Source organism: Hemiscyllium ocellatum, chromosome 25, assembly GCF_020745735.1.
Source record: "Hemiscyllium ocellatum isolate sHemOce1 chromosome 25, sHemOce1.pat.X.cur, whole genome shotgun sequence".
Lineage (NCBI taxonomy): Eukaryota > Metazoa > Chordata > Chondrichthyes > Orectolobiformes > Hemiscylliidae > Hemiscyllium > Hemiscyllium ocellatum.
The window spans coordinates 17,891,586-17,910,735 of NC_083425.1; positions in this window are offsets into that span (position 1 = coordinate 17,891,586).

Consider the following 19,150-nt stretch of genomic DNA (forward strand, 5'->3'; position numbering starts at 1 on the left):
GCGGGCTGGGTTGTAGGGGGTGCAGACCTATAACTATAAGGCAGTCGGTGTGTAACAAAATTAGGATATATAACACACAGATCTTTGCACAGAATGATCAAACTGGAGAACTGGTTACCAGAGGGAGTAGTTAATGTGAATAATTTAACAGTATTTAAGAAACAACTGGATAAGCACATGACAAAGAAAATAATATAATGGTATGTTAATGATATGCTGTTCTACATCCCTCTCTATGCCTTGGTGTTACTCCATCACAGTCCTTGTCCCCAACTGGACATATGCCTCTGCATTCCATCCCCAGCCTTCTTGGCCCTGCATCCTTTGCCCCTTATAGCATCTTCCTTGAAGCTTCCAGAATATTCAATGCATGGACCCAAGGACTATATCCTCTGGCTGACATTGAACAAGCAAACCCTAGGCATGATTGACCAGACTCGTGACCAATTAGGTGCATTTGCAGTTTCCTGACTACCGCTGCTGGCTCTGTAGGATGCCCCACCCAGACAGCCTTCTCCCCATACTGTAAAACAATAGGAGATAGTAAAAGAATTAGACCATTCAGCCCATCAAGTTTGCTACATGGATCATAAGCTGATATGTTTCTCAACTCCATCCTCTTGCCTTCTGCCCATAACCTTTGATCCCTTTTTAAATCAAATACCTATCTAATTATCTCTGACTTAACAACACTCAATGTCTCCACAGCCCTCTGCAGCAATGACTTCCACAGATTAACCACCCTCTGTCTAAAGAAATGCCTCCTCATCTCAGTTTTACACATCTGTCCACTCACTCTGAGGCTGTCCTTTGGGGTCCTATTCTATCCTGCTAGTGGAAACATCTTCTCCATGTCCATGCTATCCAGGCCTTTCAGGATTATGTAAGTTTCAATTAGATTCTACAAACCCCCCACACGCATCCCTCTAAATTCCATCAAATACAGACCCAGAGCCTTCAACTGCTTCTCAAATGACAAGCCCTTCATGCCCAGGATCATTCTTGTAAATGTCCTCTGGACTCCCTCCAATGCCAATATATCCTTCCGTAAATACAGATCCCAAAATTGCTCACAATATTTCAAATATGCTCTGACCGGAGTTTTTTACAATACCAGCAGTACATATGTGCTCTTAAATTCTAGTTCTCTTGAAATAAACAGTAACATTGCATTTGTTTTCCAAAAACACTGCTGCCTCACAGCAGTAGGGACCCACCTTTGATTCCAGCCTCAGGCGACTGACTGTGGGCGGCACGGTGGCACAGTGGTTAGCACTGCTGCCTCACAGCGCCTGAGACCCGGGTTCAATTCCCGACTCAGGCGACTGTCTGTGTGGAGTTTGCACGTTCTCCCCGTGTCTGCGTGGGTTTCCTCCGGGTGCTCCGGTTTCCTCCCACAATCCAAAAGATGTGCGGGTCAGGTGAGTTGGCCATGCTAAATTGCCCGTAGTTGTTAGGTAAGGGGTAAATGTATGGGTATAGGTGGGTTGCGCTTCGGCGGGTCGGTGTGGACTTGTTGGGCCGAAGGGCCTGTTTCCACACTGTAGGTATTCTAAGATCTTCTATGATTAACTTTAAGGGAATTCTTAACTTGGACTCTCAAGTTGCTTTGAGCTTCAGATTTCCAAAGCTTTTCCACATTTAGAAAATGTCTACACCTCTATTCTTCCTACCAATGTGCATTACCTCACATTTTCCAATATTGTATTTCATCTGCCACTTCTTTGCCCACTCATCTAGCCTGTTTAAGTCAGCTTCCTCATTTCCTCAACACTACCTGTCTTTCTGCCTACCTTGTGTCATCTGCAAAGTAGGAATAATGTCCCCAGTTCCTTTTTCCAGATTGTAAGTGTATAACATGAATAGTTGTGGTTCAAACACGAATGCCTGTTGAACTCTACTAGTCAGAGGTTACCATAGTGACAGAGATCCCTTTATTCCAACCCTCTGCCTTCTTCCAGTCTGCCAATCCTCTATCTATGCCAGTACCTTGCCCCTAACACTATGGGCTCTTATCTTATTTCACAGCCTCTTGTGTAGCGTTTTGTCAAAGGCCTTCTGGAAATCCAAATGCCTCTGGCTCTCCTTTCTCTAATTTCCTTGTTATCTCCTCAAAGGATTGTAATAGATTTGTCAGGCATGAGTGCTGCTGCAAACTCTGGTCAGACAGATCCCATGATCTGTTAACATCCAAGCAGAGGACTCAACATAGCCAAAGCCCTGGACTGTGTGAAGACTGTGTCTGTGACTGACAGTACCAGGACCCCCAACGTGAAAATGTTCCCTACACCCCCTTGACTGATCTGAGGATTAGACATTCCCTCCAACCCACTGCTTTCCAACAGGGTAATGTAGTTGAATTGAAGTGCCGAGAGCTTGTTACGCAGGCGACTAGTACACACTGTAGATGCTGGATCGATGTTTCAGTTTGCCAAACTGTAAATGGATCAGAGAGATACCAGAAGAATCCTGAGGCATTGGCAATTATTGGATGCTATCAAGTTTTGAGAAGATTTGTAGCTCAGGTTGAGGTTCTGGATTTAGGTATGCTCGCTGAGCTGGAAGGTTCATTTTCAAATATTTCATCACCATACTAGGTAACGTCTTCAGTGTTTATATAACATATAAATAGAAAGCAGGAAACAGCAGCAGTTCTTTGTCAGGAGGCTCACTGAAGATGTTACCTATTATAGTGATGAAACGTCTGTAAATGAACCTTCCAGCTCACCGAGCAAACCTACATCTATTATTGGACGCCAATGTTAAGGGGGGGGGGGTTTGTGTCCACCAATTGTGCCCTCTGATGTTGTGTGGTGAGAAACATGGAGCTTCTTTGTAACCATCAGTGAACTGAAATCACCAGGCACCCACTCTAACTTTCATGTTGAGAATTCTGTGTCTCGTTTGCTTGCAGTGAATGGTAGGATAGGAAGCTGTAAATTTGGGAGGCAAGATATAGAGTAAACAAGGCTATTAATGAGCAAGGTAAGGCAAACCACCACTCCTGTCTTTAAATCTCACTGACATCTGGAAGTAGTTAAAGGATGCAACAAGTTGCTCCTGATCCTGAGATAGACTCCACCAGACCTCTCACTTGATTCTGCCGTATTTCTCACCATTCTCCACGTCATTCATGCCCTATTAAATAACTTAATATGCTGTACAGTAGACTCAGTTACAAAAAAAATGCCAAAATCCCTTGATTTAAATACTTTTGTAATCCGTGACATGCAAATTAAATTTCTGCCTCAATTTGATAGCTCTTTATCTTCATTATGAAGCCAACTAAATCTGATCTCTCTTCTCTTAAACCCCTTACAACTGTTCATTTCATATATGTTTTCCCAGGAATTATGTATGAATGTTAATGGTGTTTATTATTTTGGAATTAAACGTTTCATAAAATTTATAACTTTGAATAAATATTCAAAACAAACATTTTATTGTTTTCTATTGTAAGAAATGTTTTGTTGATTGATCTAATAACAAATAACAACTTTATCAGTATTTAAGATGGAGCTAAAGATAAGTTTCAATACAATGATAGCACTTGAATCCAGAACATTACAACATTTCTGTGCTGAACTGACTGTATTCTTGTAAGGGTAATGAAAGGCTTATTCTTAATCTGCCAAAACTATCTCCCACCCTTTGAAAAACATATTCATTAATGTATTAGCTGCGGTTTTTATCGAGAGTTAATGATCAAATTGGCCTGTTGAGATGGAGGAACTGTGTTAGTCAAATATGGAGGGAAATGGTTAAGTTAATCAGATGCAAATCACCATACTGCAGCATCAAGGGAGAGCAAGGAAAAATAAACTCTTCAAGAACAAATTGTGCCTTGAGTATAGTAGCAAGTAAGTGGAAAATATTCCTAGTGAAATAACATTTTCAATCTCTGGAGTCTAATTGCCAATCTATTTCAGAAATACCTCAGACAAACTTTCCCTTATTGACAGAAGGGGATTGGTCAGTCTATTGCTAGTTAAAATAACTTTCCACTCAAAGTGGATAGGAAGATGCTGAAAACATGTCAGAACAGTTGTAGTTAACCTTTTAAGGCCCAGCAAGTGACAAAATTATAAATTTGCTCTAAACATCCCTACCCACTATAAAACAATCATCCTGCAATGTCATATGTATTTATTTGTCAATATAATAAAGCATGAAATTAATAATTGCAGCTTTTATGTTTCCACAATGATTTAACAAATATAAATCAAGTAACAAACAAGCATTTGAAGACATTGGATTATGTTAATAAGTTGATGATTGATAAAATCATTACAGTTTGTAAATGAAAGAATCAGTTTCTCCTCAGTATATTAGAAGGTTCTGCGAAAATAACACAGTAAGTTAAATTCAATATTCTAATAAATATTACTACAGCAGACCTATCAGCCACTACCTCATATATAAATATGTTTATGTTTATTTCCTTTTAAGAGTTTTTTTATACACCTAATGTAGATTGAGAAATTATAATTGTACTTGGTGTACTGATTGACCTGTTATAGTCAAATGTCCTCCACCTGTGCTGTAAGTGTCCATCTGTACAGACAGTGGCAGCAATTTAATACATATCACTGAAAATGTAGTGAAGGAGTTTTGTGATGCAGAGACAATGTCCCAACCTCTGATCCAGGAGGCCTAGGTTCAAGTCCCACATACTCCAGAGGTGCATAATGACATTTCTGAGAAGGTTACATAGAAAATCTCTCAAACTTACTGAATGATGTAGCTGTTTATGTCTGACCAGAGACAGCTATTTCAAAAAAGAAATAGTTATGACTTTTGTTTAAACTAAGCAATTAAGAGTAGCAACCCTACTATTAGTTCTGGGGAAAGTATGCTACAAGAGTGTAAGCTGTAATAAAGCCCAGATCTCACTGAGGAGCAGAAAAGGCAGATTTCTTGGATTTTGAAGGCTGGGAAAATAAACTTTGAATTCTCTATGCGTATTAATTATGAATGGTCAGTCTTCAACATCAGAGGTCAGGGGAAGAGGGAGTCTATTGATTAGAATGTGCAATACATCTAGCTGAATCCTGTGAATTTGGACAACTGAAAGATAAACTCATCAAAGAATAGACTGCCTTAGGCTTAAGAGATCTTGCTATGAGAGCACATTTCCTGAGAGAGGAGAAAACTATCGTGAAGGAAGTTACAACATGTGCAAAAGCTCTGAGGTTATCAATCATCAACTAAAGCATATTACTGGGAAAACAAATATGTCTTTGTATTATATAGAGAAATTTCTGTTTTAAATGAGAACAAAGCATTAGAAAAAAAAGGAAGCTATATTTGCAGAAAAGCCAACAGAAGAAATAAGAACCAAAGTATTGAAAAGCATGTCTTTTATAAAGAAAGAATTGTTCCAATTACAATAAGCTATATTACTTTTATTAGAGCATTTAGTTAGGAAGAAACAAAGCAAGCCTATAAAGAAGACTGCTAGTGAAGCTTCGCTGATGAACCTAGTAGAACACTTCACAGCGGATTTCACTTTGATGAAACTGCCAGGTCATCATCAGAGCTGAGCATAAACTTTCAACACTCTCAACAAGACAGCCCATGTGGTAACTTGGGTTCTGAGTTAAGCAGATGTTACCTTGATTATCTATGTAAAATGAGTAAAACCGGTCTCTTTCAATGCAGATAACAGCTAAGGGAAAGATGACCTCATCACTTAAACAGGATACAGTATGACCATCCATCCCATTGACCATGCGTTTCCCAGCAATAGAAATGGATCAGCAACAACTGTTATCAAGGCAACTGTATTTGCTGCAGGAGAGACACATCCTGGAGAAGATATGCAGTCACCAGGTAAATAGCCAATGACAACATCCATTCATTCCATTAGGAGACTTGCACAATTTGACGTCTATGTAATCAACGCATATGCAAAGATTGATGAAATTAGAACAGACTGGAATAATAAACATATTTGCTCGTGGATAATAAATTTCTTTGTGACTTTGGGTGACTTGTAACTGCAAATGATGGTGCATGCAAAATTGTTACTTTCAAATAAAATGGTGATACTTGGAATAATGCTGTTATAGTCACTGTTTGCAAGAGTGGGGGGCTTTTGATAGTAATAGAATCTTCTAACGGTTGTGGAAGAGAGCTTCTTCTAACTCCCAAACTGTCAATGAAAGCACTTATTTCATGAATTCTTCCCCTCACCTGTTGGGTTTCCTGAAGCCTGTAAATTGAGGCAATCATGAGTTTAAAAAACATTAAATGTGGACATAGAACCTTATTATAATGCCCAACCTGCCTCCTGGGAGTGAATTGATCACTTGTCCACTTTTTAAAATGAGAGTTTGAGAAGAGTTGGATTCCTCTTTCAGATTTTCACTGACCTGATCAAACCCATCCATTTTTGAGAGTTGAGATTTAACTACATGGTTTCAACGATTCATGTGCCATAAACAAACCAAGGTTAGAAGCCCATGTGAGTGAATCCTACTGTCTCAAAGGTGAACATGTAAATCCCAAAAGTGGAAGAGTCTAATTACAACTGACAAAAGTAACAATTTTCAAATTAATTCAGGTCCCAGAACAATCTTATAGTTGAACTGTTTGTATTGTGAAGGCTAACAATACCTTGTAATCAGGCTACTGCAAGAGTAGAATGGAAAAATAAGGTCATCCATGTTAAGTCATAAGCTTGTGCAAATTTGAATAAGGTTTCACAAAGTGCTGGTTTAGCGGTTGCAGGGAGGCCTGCGGTCTTAACTATCGCATCCTCTTCACTATAGCATATATTATAGTTTGACCGCAAGTACTTAGGAAACAGCACATTGAAAGTCTGCTGGTCTCATTGAGCCCTCCCCACAATGGGCTATAACTAATCTGCACTGCCATGGTATCTCTCAACTTATTTAGCCTCGGGAGGAAATTGAGTAACCACAATTAATCAGTTCCTGAAAAAAAAACTGTGAAATGTCTCCCTGAACTCCACAGCCAATTGAGCAAGTAACCACATCATTCAAGTCAAACCAGATGATGTCCATGTGTTTCAAAAGGGGTGCAAGCAATAGTCTTCAAAGAAATGTAGAACAGGGCAATTGTCATGATCAAATTATTCTGACCTTCCTCACAAAAACATTTGTGCCAAAAATATCATGGATATCTATGCAGCAAATAGGGTGGAACATACTTTGAAATGTATCATTTATGGGTAGCACCCTTGCTACAAACATGAATAACTCAGAAAACTTAAGAATCCACACTCACATATATAAAAGAATCCACACTCACATATAGCTATCCAAGAATAGATTGATTGAGCATCTAAAAATGACATCTAATTACCTCAGATCATTTGTGATTCTAAGCCTTACACACTTCAAATAATTATAGGTGGAAAGTCATGCAAATATACAATCTAATTTACCAGCATCTAAAACATAAATCCTGTCTCTTTCAAGTGCTGATAGATTTTCTGTACTATTGTTGAATTATCTAACTTTTAATCCATTGCTATTTACGAAAGTACAGTTCCTATGTCTAGTGCATATTTTTTATTGAAACTGATAAATGAGACACAAAGGTATGCCATGTTTTCCAGTAGGAGAACAACAATATACAGGCAGTCCTCAGGTTGTGAATAGGTTTTGAGTCTGTTTATGTGTCGATTTGTATGCAAATCAGAAGACAATGCAGGGATGTAAAAAATGGCCATTCATAATTACAAGTTCATATGTCAGATATTTAAAATTATTGTTAGTATTCACTTAATAAGTGTGATTCCCTGTAGAAGAACATAAGGAACAGGAACGGGAATAGCCCATTCAGCCTCTGAAGATTGTGTTGAATGATGGGTCAGTCATGGCCGATCCAGCCCCAGGACTCAACTCCTCATTCATGCCAGTTTATCACAGCCCTCAGTTTCAAAACAATCTAGCTACCTCCTATTTAAATATTTTCATAATTTAGCACTCCACAACCTCTGACATAGAAATTTTCAGACTACCTTCTGGAAGAAGAAATTCCTTTACACGTCAGTTTTAAATGAGTTTCCCCTAGTTCTGCAATAATGAGTACTGGTCTGAATGTCCCCCAGTAGTGGAAACATCGTTTCAACATCTATCCTGTTGACACCCCTCAGATTCTGATATGTTTCAATAAGATTACCCCTTGTTTTTCTAAACATTAACAAGCCTTTCTTGTTCAGTCAACCCCTTCATTCCACGAATCAAGTTAGTTTACCTTTATTGAACTACGTTCAATATCAGCATGTCCTTTATTAAATATGGGCACCCAAATTGTACAAAATGCAACAGGTGCAGCCTCACCAACACCCTGTACCATTGTAACACGAGTTCCCTGTTTTTTAAACTTCATTCCTAGTGCAATAAAGGCCAAAATTCTATTTACCTTCTTAATTACTTACTGTAAGCACAGACTATCATTTTAAGTGTCATGCACAAGAACCCCCAGGTCCGTATATGCTGCACTTCTTTTTTGAATATCTTCCCATTTACATAAAGTCTGCCTTTGATTCTTCCTACCAAAGTACATGAGCCCACACTTCCCAACATTAAACTCCATTTGCCAACTTCTTTTTGTCCTCTCCCAAACTATCTATATCCTTGTACTACTTCATAGCATCATTCCTTCCCAACTATCTTTGGTTCATCATTAAATTAGGATGCATTAGGCTCTGACCCCTCCTCCAAGTCATTAGATAGTAAATACAGTAGTGCCCCAATCCCCACAGGGTAAACATTTTGTGGAAGCTCAAAACCGCAGATAGTCATGAACCTATTCATTTAAATGGGAAATGTACCATCCCAGCAGTCTTTGGTCCCTGGTTCTGGAACGTTCCCTGTAATATGTTCGGGCCACAGTAAACTCCTGTAACTGAAACTGTGGAAACTAGACCCGCGGATACGGCGGTCGGCTTGTAGTTGACGCTCTGGGACTGATCCACAAGTTACATCATTCCAGCCTAAGAAAAAGACACACTCTCTGACTTTATACTAATACCTTACCCCCCAATACCATGAGCTCCTATTACATACTGAATGGAATTTAAAGCACTGAAACAGCTCATTTGTCTCCCAATGAATCAGTACCAATGTTTGTGCCTCCTCTGCCAAATTCATCCCATCCTATCATCATATCCTTATATTCCTTTCTCCTTTGTGCCATCATTTAGTGCCCTCTTAAATAAATATTATCTGTCTTAATTATTCTCCGTGGTAGCTCGTTCTACATTCCAACGGCATTCTAACTATTCTAATTCTGCATGAGAAGTTTATCCCAAATTCCAGATTTGACACTTTTATACAGTTGCAAATTTAATTGCCCAAAATGAAATGTGAACACTTGAATAATATGGCAATATTATCCACTCTGCAAATAATGATGCCACACATGGATACTTGTTGAATGGGAAATTGCTATGAATACACCGAAAGATAGCTACAAATAAAGCCAGACATTCCAATTTCAAATATGAATTATATATTAAAATACCAAACACCCCTACCATATGAATGCACAGTCTATCTTATGAACTCAAACCAAGGAATATGTTCAATTGCTTTATACATTACTCCCTATGCATTGTTTCATTTTACGAATAGCTGTTGTGCTTAACTGTGGGTTAAATCAAAATACTCTTGCCAATTACAATAAGTGGATGGCCCACCTCCTTGCTTTGTGTTAACCCATGGCAGATTATGTAGACTCAAACCCAGGAAATAAATAGTGCATTCTTCAAAAGCCACTTGTGAGAAGATACAACATAGAAATGAATTTTAGTCTTCAGTATAGGGTTTTCTAAGCCATTAGACACCTGCACTCTGCTATTTTCCACACCTTTGGCCACAAGTCTTCAATGAAAATTTATCATGAGTGATTATATTGAGTTATTGCATTCTCAATGGATATATACTGCTTAATTATGCTTCCAAGAACGTTTGAAGCTTATTAGTCTCATATGTCCTTTAAACTGCTCAGATTATGTTCACTCATCTGATTTAATGCTGCATATATAATTATAAAATGCCACCTGTGGTCCCACCAAACAGTGTGAAGCAGTTGTAATCTTCTTTCTACTTATCTGTAGATGCTTATATAATTATATTACACGGTACACATGCAGATGTTTGCAATTCTGATACTCAATTTAAAAGGGTAGATGTTGCGACACAAGCAGTTAAAGATCATCCGATGGATAAAATTAATTTATAACCATGATAATTTCTGAGATCAATATTTTCAGGTGTCAGAAAATGACATTTAAGTAGTGTCAACCCTTGAGTCCGCCCTTGTAGTCAGAAAGGTTCGTTGTTAATGTTTAGCAATAGAATGATTTTATTATTGCCATCTGCCATTGAGAATAGATTTATCGGAATTAATTGGCACAACCACAAAGAAGCTGTTGTCTTAGAGTCTATAAATGTTTATTTTTCCAAAAGCAGTTTTGGTATTTAACTGCAGTGGTGAGAGTTTGAAACAGGAAATATCTGACAGTAAAACATGGCTGAATATGACAGTACATACCGTACCCGGTGCAGCTTTGATGTGAGAACCAATAGTACACAATGCACTTCTTCCCTGCAATGAGATTCAAACTCATTGAAGGTCCAATTTAAAACTTTCCTTTGGCAGTTCTTAAGTATACCTACCCAAGAAAGAGGAAAGAAAAAAAAATAAATGTTATCTTTCAGGACAACATATCAGTTTCTTTTAAGGCCAAAGCACATCAATGATTTTAAAAAAGTATGAAAAGGTGATTTTATATTAAAAAACTCAAAATGGCAAACATCTAAAAGCTTTAAAATATGCTGTGAATACATTTAACATCTGAACTATACTTTGATTATAAGGAGATTGCAAAAAAAGCCACTTCATGTCTGTCCAAAGGTTTGTTTTATTAGTCTGTACTTTAACAATTTGAATAGAATTGGCAAAAACAATAATTTTGAACAATGTTGCACAGTTGTGATGTAAATCTAATTAACACATTTCCATTCCATTGCATTACATGATTCTGAGTGGACTGTGAGCCCTGTGTACAGGTAAAACATTATCACGTAATAAGCAATCTATTTGTAATTGACAAAGTGAAGGCCACCTTCCCAATTAATATATGTGAATAAAAATCGAGCACGTAAGTAATTTTACACCAGTGGTGGTTATTGAGGCAGTGGTCATGAACTTTTTTAAAAAAGCGTTAATTGGTTGAGCAGAGGAAGGATAAAGGAATAGGGAATAGGAATGATTTTCATGATGAACTTGAAATTTTACTGATACTCTGTAAAACACCTAATGTTTGTATCATTTTCAATGTGCCTTGATGTTGCCAATGTAGACTTTTTGTGTAAGTTATGCCTGATTATCAACAGAAGTAACTACTTTATACCTTCACTGAGACTTGAGGCAGTCAAATATGAAATTCAAAACTCTTTACAATATCTAACTGAAATAAAATTATTACCACTAAATAACACTTTGCTTCTATATTGAGAAAAGCAAGTTTTTCAGTTAAGTGCTTTGCTGACATTAATGAGCCTTTGTAGACTTCATTACTGATAGGGGGTCATCATAAACAATAATAATTCAATGCAGTTGATCAATATAATTGCTGGACTGGGAATCTCATAATCATCTAAAGGGGTTATTTTAATAACCTTTAACATGGAAGAAGTGCATAAAAATAATCAAGCAAGATTTAGATTTTGCTCAAGTCAAATAAGGAATGTTATAAGTTGCTGCCTTACTTATGTTAGAATTGCTACCTTATGTTCTCACATAATTCTCACAAATAGGTAAGATCATGATTAATTATTTAGTTGCAGTCTACCTATAGCACATCAAAAATCACAATGACCTAATGTTATGCTTGGCAATGTGACCTAACTGGAGGCACTATCACCCATTCATTGTTAACAGCTGTAGTCAAGGATGAATGAAGCTCCAGGTAATGCAGAAACTCGTGCCTAATTTTCAATAAGGGTTGTACCATGTTTTTAATCATATGTATGTAGGTTTGGCAGTGACAAGATGCGAAGTGCTTGGAATTTGATTTCTTTTTAGGGAAGTGATTAGAAGCTATCAGTTTTATTCAACCACAGTTGTGAAAAACTACAGCGACATTGACACGTGATGACAAGAGAAACAAGAAGGAATTGATAACAACACACCACAGCAATTCAGCATTAAAGAACTGTGTAATTCTCAAACAGAAAGGTGACTGCATAAAGATTAATCTCTTGGACTGCGCTGAGTTGGCATGCAGTCATAATTACCACGGAGGTTTTCTGAGAAGAGTGCTACCAAGTTTTATTTTAGCAGGGCGTGCTTTTATTGTACCAATTTGGAGTTATACATTCATCCATTGACAGTGCAATTCATCTTATGCACAGACGACCAAAGCTAGGCCCCACAGCAGCTACTAAAAATTCCTACCAGCATCAATACCGCAAGCCATATCTGATATTCTTTGGATTTCCCCATGAAACACTTACTTTAAAGACAACCAGATGTAAAAAGAAAAGGAGTTGGAAACATTTGGAAAAACGATCACATGTTGTAATGTATTTGTTCAGGGGGAGGGGTACAAAAGAGAAACTCCCTGTTTGGTGCAGTTCCAAAGACTCTACTTCTTTCGCTGTTGCAGGTATCTCTGAAGCATTAAGACAAAACATTTGTCACTAGCTCTCTTTACAAGGCATTGAGTAATTTCATATTCCTCTAGACTAACCAGCTGGTCCCTATTAACACACAACATGTGAGTGCTGAAGAATTTATATCGCTCCCTGAGATGAGAGATGAACACCCTCGCGCTTTTAACAAGGGAGTGTCAGTTTATTTTCTTTTGCCTTGCAAGCTAGAAATGTCTTTATACAGACAGAAACCTGTTTAGAGAAACACACAGAAGGTGACAGCAATGCCAGTCGGCCTGAGAAGTTTGCTGAGTGATTGTTGCTCATGTTTGGAAGCTGACATCACACAGAAGAGGGATTCTCCTTAGAAACCACAAAAAGGTTGCATTGGCTGATACTTGGGCTTGTTAGGAACTCAAATTTTGCCAGCTATTTCCAAAAGCTGAGAATAAGTTTCACTTTCACTAAAGTTATGACATAGATCAAGCAGTGAGATTCATGGGAAGATTTTATTTTTATCCATCCCCAATATGAGGGCATTTATTAATTTCCTGAAAATTACTGTTGGTGGACCTTTGCTTGATGTGCTAGAGTCCTAAGGTGAGGGACCGAGGTAATATATTGGCCAATCAGAGATAGAAAAGCAATTATTTTTTAAGTCAGCTGGTGTTTTACAGACACTTGACAGATTCATAATGACATTTATTGGATCTTTTAAAAAGTTAGTATTAAATTCTCAGACTACTATGGTGAGACTTGAATTAATAATCCATCGTGAGTAACTCTAGTTATGATTATAATACTTTTATCAGTCTTAAGAAGAATCCAATTTGAGGTCTTCATTCCAAATGTGCATAAAATATGTTGAAACTACAATAATATCACAGATAGGAAGATACAAGAATACCAATGTTCATTCTGCTTATGATTTCAAGGGCATTTTTATTCTAGCAATAAAGTGAACTTCTACTCTGCTTGTCATGAGTTATACCATTGTAGGTCAGCTTCACAATGTCAGGGATCTGGGTTTAGTTTAGGCCTTGGGTGACTATGGAATTTGCACGTTCTCATTGTATCTGCATAGGTTTCCAGCAGGTGTTCTGGTTTCCTACCATAGTCCAAAAATGCACAGATTAGGTAGATTGGCCATGCTAAATTACCCCATAATATCTAGGGATGTATAGGCCTAGTGGATTATAGGGTAGGGGGCTGAGTCTGGGTGGGATGCTGTTTGGAGGGTCAGTGCAGATGTGATGGGTTGAATGGCCTCATTCTAAACTGTAAGGATTCTACGATGTGGAGAAATGGAAATGAAAGGGCCAGCATTTTTCCATTTTCTCGTGGTGTTTTTTCCTCAGTGAGATTCATGACACCCTATCTGTGTGGAGTTTGCACGTTCTCCTCATGTCTGCGTGGGTTTCCTCCGAGTGCTCCGGTTTCCTCCCACAGTCACAAAGATGTGCGAGCCAGGTGAATTGGCCATGCTAAATTGCCTGTAGTGTTAGGTAAGGGGTAAATGTAGAAGTATGGGTGGGTCGCGCTTTGGCGGGTCAGTGTGGACTTGTTGGGCTGAAGGGCCTGTTTCCACACTGTAAGTAAGTAATCTATCTCCATGGCAACTTCCCTCATGCAAACATCAGGCTTTTGTCTCATAAAGTATTCAAACAGCCTCCACAGCACCATCTCATGTAACTGAGTGACAGGAGAGGCAAAAGTGCTCTTCTCCTGAGAGACCACTGTCTATCTTTACCACACTAAGAAGTGGTCCCTTTTCACTTTCCGATGTGGTCATTCAGTGGAAGCATGTGCCATGTGTTGGCCATATTAGCTGCTGATACAGGCTGTGGGTATGACACTGACATTGCCAGATGCCATATGCACCAACATGTCTACTCCTTTGCCAGTTCAGCGCACCAGACCTTAACAAGCTGCCTGCCTCTCCCCCAGCTCTGAAGAGCAGTACAAGTCATTGAGGCTGACTATGTCCAAGTAAGCACAAAGGAAAGTGTGCCCTAAGCAATGAAACTATGAGCCACAGCCAGTGTGCCAGCATGAGACGTGTGTCTCTGTGCAAGCAAAACAGATTGGTAATTGTATGCAAGACAAAGACGTCCCAGTGTTCCAAATTGAAATCCTGAAGGGCTGAAGTGGTATATGAGTTTTTCTCTGAGGGCAGGCACAATGATGGGTTGAGGCACATGATTTGGCAATGCCAATCTGCAAGGATGAAGGTTGGAAGAGGATGGTGTCCATGCAGCATGCAGACAAACAGCAGTAAATAGAGAGTTGGATTAAGGCCTGCAGAGGCAAATACTGAGTTGCTCTTGTAGGCCACCCTCTCTGACTTTCAGGTTGAGAACTGGGTCCATCTACTTTCTGAGCGAACAAGAGAAGAATTGGAAGCTGCGTAGAAATTGGATAATTTGGACTATTAATGATATGCAAATATATGGAAATAATGAAGTCATTGCTCATCAGCAAGGCTCTGAACTTATGATGTAAGTCTTCATGGGAAAATCAGATTTTTTTCTCAACATCAAAATATTATTTCTAATGTATAAAAAAACTTCAGTGTTACAAATACAACACATCACAGACAAGACTGTAAGTGGACAAAGGTCTTCACTGCATGATGCCAATCATAGTTCACTCATCATTTACCTAGTTTGCCTTGATTTGACACTTTTGCCAGGTTGCAGAGCTACATTATTTCATTAACCACAAGCGATGAACTCAGATTTCTCCAGTTTCCTCATTTCCCCTTCCCCCACCTTGTCTCAGTCAAATCCCTCAAACTCAGCGCCCCCCTCCTAACCTGCAATCTTCTTCCTGACCTCTCCGCCCCCACCCCACTCCGGCCTATCACCCTCACCTTGACCTCCTTCCACCTCTCGCATCTTCATCACCCCTCCCCCAAGTCCCTCCTCCCTACCTTTCCTCATTCCTGAAGAAGGACTTATGCCCGAAACGTTGAATCTCCTGTTCCCTGGATGCTGCCTGACCTGCTGCGCTTTTTCAGCAACACATTTTTAGCTACATTATTTTATGTCAAGTTTATTTATTCAAATTATTTCAGATTTTAAGCTTGACTGGCATGTGTTCACAAATTGATTTCCTCGTTTTCTATATATAATTCATACAGATATCGTGGCTCTAAGTACTGCACTTAAACTGTGCTTTTTAAAATATTTACACTGAGCTTATCAATTGCCACTCCTTCCTCCTTCAATACGCTCCTTAAAACCTACCCTTATTTAGTTTTATTTTAAAGGTTTTGATCAGCGATCCTAATAACCCACCTGTGAAGCACCTCGGGATACTTTACCACCATAAGGTTGTTACATAAATGCAAGTTGCTCCTGCCATATAGGCAAATACAATTCTGCTCAAGACTTAATCTTACTTGGATGCCATTCAGGTCATTTCAGCAAGGGCCTGGCATGGTTTAAAACAGTGTTTGCTGCAATTGCAGATCATTCACAGTACTACAGCACAGACAAGACTTTTTCAAAGTTTAAATATTTCACTGTCCAGTTTGAAAGTGGCCAATCCAATGAGCCTTTGTAAATAAATGCAACAGTAATATATCTCAGCTGACATCAAAGGCCTTGTTTCAGCATTTCCAGAAATTATTTAACACAGTAGGACTATGAAACAACAGCTTTCCATGTCACTCAAAGTGCCTAAATATCAAAATGGAAAACTGGCTGCAAGGTCATATCAAAGCTGTCAATTTTTTTCTTCAATATCTTGCATGAGAGATTCAGCTGATCACAGAGACTTAATGTTTTCAGCATTTAAATATTTAGAGTTTCAGGAATTGCAGTAGTATTTCTTCAGGACAGTGGTAGATGAGGGTTCTTCCATCTGTCTGAAGTATAACAATACATTTATTTCAATATTATTATACAGTGTCTTTGACTTCTGATGCAGAGCAAATTTGCTTTGAATCCTTATAAAACCTGTTTCTCGTGGCATGTGCACAGATCAAACTGCTGTCAGCTTCCTAAGGCAGTTGTCTGACATGAATCAAATCTTGCACCAAAACTGGGAGATAGACTTGTTTGTGGCCCTCCTTCCCCTCTCCCTCTCCCACTACACCCTCTTTAACACACCAGTCCGAGGAGGATTTGGAACATGATGCCTTTTATTAAAGCTACAAAAATAAAGAGGCTGAAACTGGCCGTCTAAATTCAGATGCACCATAATTTCAAGGTTTTTGGTCACCACCTGAAGCTTTGCCTGCATTATCACAGCCATCTACATCTGTCTTGATGCCGCAGCAGACTCCATTACATGAGGGAACTGTCTTCAGGTTTCATTTAGTTGATCAAATCTGAGTGCAGCCTCACAGCGCTTACATTCACCTTTGCCCTGACCAAGTTCTCAGTCACTCTGGCTCAGTCCAGGATTTATAACACTGTTACAGAGAGTATCCCATTACAAGCCCAAAGTATACATTGTGCTTTTTGGACAGGACAGAAACTGTCCAGGGGATTCAAATCAGACTGTTTATACTAGTCTGATTCCAATTCCACTTGGTTCCGTTGCAGCTTTAAACCATCATTACCCCGAACTAGCATCATCATTTTAGCAATTTAAAGTTACAGAACCCCTGAATTATCACCCCTCCCAAGCATGTGAAAAGTATTCTCCATTACAAAACTTTCTGCCGGGGTATGTAGTTTGTGTTACTTCTGGTCAATGTTGTTATGGTTCTATCACACTGACTGACACATAGTACAGGGGAGAAATGCAAATGTATAAACTTGAATTGCACTGAAAAAGATATTTTTGGAACAAGTTTCATTAAATTGAAAAGACATTTTAAAATGCAGGGGCCTTCCATTTCTGTATATATTCCATGAAAAAGACATCATTTTACTGGGACCAGTAGCTCTGAGACCTTTTGTACATAACACAAGTCTTGTACCAGAATTTATTCTTTTTTTTCAGCATTATAAAGATGATCTTGTATTATGCTTCAATATAGCAAGGCATTTTGTTGCAGGAAATGGGATCCACCCATTCTCAGTGATGATGTACAGAAAAAAAGGAAAGTCCAATAAGAATAAAATTTTATTTGATTTAAGATGTCAAGCTCATCATAGACTCCCTGCTGCAATTACATGTCAGTAATATGCTCCTCTTTGTATACCACTAGCAGCCTGTAGTCCCAAATGTCATTGTAAAAAAGCAGTACTCAAAATACCAAAAGAACAAAATTATCCCAATGAACATTTATTTGGAGCATAAAGTGGTGCACCATCTGTGCCAGAATAAGCAAACCAATACCTTGAGGCTTGTTGCATGAACACCGACAATCAGCAGACAGCTTAGAGAACGAACACTGAATACATATTGTGAGATGATGGAGGATGGTTTAATGGAATGAACAGTTTTCTCTTTGTCACGGTGTGACAGAATCATAAGTCAATTATTACATGGATTTCATGCTAGACTGCTGCAAATGTATTGAAGTCTCCAAAATGGAACTAAAACCTACAATATTGCAACTTCTTTCTCACATTCCCAAGCGACTCAAAAGTATGTTGCACAAAGGTTACATTCACCGTTTCTCCATAATCAAATGCGAAAACCAAAAGAATATTTGTTTCATTGACTGGATTGTCCAAACATTTGTGAGATAAAGATAAAAATCTGCATTCTATAATGCAAGACATGAATTTAGACTCATATTTATAAAACAGAATAACTTGGAGCTGCATGAAAAGATACCACGAAATGTTTTGAGATATTTTTTATGATTTGGATTCTAGTTGTATATTCCATTAGTAACCTTGTACAAATTGGTGTCAGCATAAAACATACTGCCATTGGAAGTCATGAATGACCGCTAGCTGACTGTGTGTCATGGAAAGACAGAATGTACTACAGAGGAAGCAATGCTTCTCTAAAGAGGTGGATAGGAAAAGGAATTGGCAAGGGGCCCAAAAACAGCTCATACAATAAAATATTGATCTCATTCTCCCAGCAGGAGTCTGAAATGAAGTGAAGTCAACCGAAGGTTAGATAATCAGCATTGGTGATCCAACTCTATTGCTAACTTAAGTTATCGACAAATGGAGCTTCCTGTTTGGACTGTGGGTTCAGTGACTTTCACAGTAAAGCTTAATCGGTGGACTAATGAATGGATTTATGGCTGTTTAAAGTGCTGGAATGGAATTTCAATAAAACTAAATTCATTCTGATTGTATAATTTACTGAATTTCTCCCCTGTCGTTGAAGGTCGTGTCCACCGTCTTGTAACCCAAAAGAACATGATAGATTTTAGAGGTAACGGTTGTGGTAGTTAACTCCAATTGTTATGGGATTAATGCAAGTTTAGATTGTGGCATTGTTTCTCAGCTGTGGTGCTATTTTCCTAGGTTCTGCATGAGATTTGAGGCATTAAAAAGTGGACAGTATTACACTGACTATGTTGTAAAAATGGTTCAGTTTAGTACAGGATTGTGCACTCCATTGGACAGCGCTGTGAGAACCACAGCAATAGT